Raw genomic sequence first — 2,468 nt, forward strand, 5'->3', positions numbered from 1 at the left:
CCAATGTATGGTGAAGGAAGGCAGGTTTGTGTCTAGCCATTTTCTTGATTTTGTGCTGCATAATTTAATAGTATGGAGGATGTGATGGGATTTAAATGTTGAATAAAATAAGATGAGAGCAAAAAAGAGTAAAAATAAAATATATAGTAATAAACATCAAATTATCGAAGTCATTCTATGTAATACAATAACATTATATTATTATATCACTATATGTATAATGTAGTAGGATAATATTTAATCAAAGAGAATATAAAAGATAACAACATAAAACACAAAACTAAATTGCATCAACCCAAAGTAGAATTCTAATTAACATAAAAATTCATCAACCTAAAGAATTGATGCAATAAAAAAAATCAAACAAAAAATAAAAACAAATTGAGAGAGAGAGAGAGAGAGAGAGAGAGAGAGAGAAGTAACCTTTTTTTGTGTGAGAAAACTATGCATAGAATGAAAAAGAAAATGTGAAATTTATAGTAAGATGTTGAGAATAAGAAGAATCAAAATAAAGGAAGATAAAAAGGTAGAGAAAGAATGATATTAAGGTAGAAAGTAGTAGGGAGATGAAGAGGTAAAAGGGAGGGAGATTTTTGGAAAATTAATAATAAAAATAATGGTTAAAAGATATTTTAATTTTTAAATAATGGAGTTTTTAGGTCACCTTAAATGAGAAAATGTTTAAAAAAATATATAAGAAAAATTGAGAACAAAAAATGATGATGTGGCTGCTGATGTGGCTCAACATAAGCGTAGCAATATAAAATGCTACACTTCAGCTTTTAGTAATACTAGTCGCTAACCCGTGTGATGCACAGGAAAGCTATCAAATATGAAATTTTAAAAGCTTTTCATTAAACTCCTTACCACAAAGATATAAATTTACCAGAACACAAACTTTTAGTATGAAAACATAGATAACGATATTTAATGGATTGGGTAATAGCACGGGCCTTCAAAAGAAAACAATATGATTTAAAAAGTTGACAATTTTATTATAGGCAAGAGCAAGTACAATTGTTAAGGAAGGATTAAAGGTCCTATAAGAAACATTTTTTCCAATATTTGGGCTCAATGGTAGAGTACAAAGATGGCAACCTGTTACACAAAATTCTTCTCATTATAATCAACATCCTAAAGTGAATATTCAATCCAAAAGTGTGTAACCAATGTTATATATTGAATTGTTGTACAGGGAAAAGATTAGAACAAACATATTCTTATAACCATGCCCATATAGCTTCTAAGTTCTAACTATTATGCTAAGGAACCAAACAATCTTAGTAATCGAAAATGTATCATAATCTAGCATATTGATTTAAAAGTTACACTTTCAAATACAACCTTACTAAGAAAATTCCACCGGCATTCAAATATCACTTAGTTTAAGTAAAACTATAAAAGTAATAAAACTAACCTTTGGAATAGAGGGCTAAAGCATATCTTTTGAATCTAGAACATTTCTTCCTTTAAAATATGCTTGAATTGTGAATGGTTTTTCTATAAATTATTCACACTTTAAAATAATAATATTAAATTTAGTATGAACATTTAAACAATTAAGCAAATTTCAAAACCAAATATAAATATATTAACATATAATACGGAACACTATTATAGATTTTATATTATATAATATTTATTTTTTTTTATAATCTTATATAATATTTACTTTGCACGACACATAGATGATTGATTCACCCATTACTCAACAACACAACACTACACGGTAAAGAAATTACAGCCACAAGATTTACTTTTTCTTTTATTGAAAATCGGCAGACCCACAAATAAAACTCAACCTTGTTTAACTTACTAAAGTATAGCAAATCAACAATACAGTTGTACAACACACAGTTTAACAAAAGCAGTAAACAAAGTTCATAGTTTAGCGTTAGTATAACACTTTAAGTGTTCATAGGTTAAATCGAGAGAGAGAGAGAGATACTGCGATGAAGCCTAGGGTCGATGGACAACCACAGATTCGCGGCAAAGGCAATTGGCGGCATGATGGCTTAAGTACTGAGATGGAGATAGGACTACATGAAGAAGAAAAAGGAGATAGAGTGCATTTGTGAGTTTGACTGGGAGCATTATGATGGTATAACGATACTTACTTTTGGGTAGTGAATGTCTCTGGCACTCTGCACATATTATTGGGTGTGCAAATTTTATCAGTGTCTAAAGCCGGTGGTGGTTAGTTCTTAAAGAAGAGGTTTAGGGTTTTATTGTGAGGCTAGAGAGAAGAAGGCTGTCACTAATATAAGCAGGGCAGAAAATAACCGTGTCTCTAAATTAAAAAGAATTAAAAAAAAAATGACGTGGAAAATTGTGGAGCTAGCAGAGACTTTGGTTTTATATATATATAGACTAGCATTGAACCCGCGCAATGCGCGGGATCATTTTACATATGAAAAAAAAATTTAAAGGATGATTCGTTTATGGACTAATTTAATAATGACTCTAAT

This window comes from Quercus lobata, chromosome 5, assembly GCF_001633185.2.
Source record: "Quercus lobata isolate SW786 chromosome 5, ValleyOak3.0 Primary Assembly, whole genome shotgun sequence".
Lineage (NCBI taxonomy): Eukaryota > Viridiplantae > Streptophyta > Magnoliopsida > Fagales > Fagaceae > Quercus > Quercus lobata.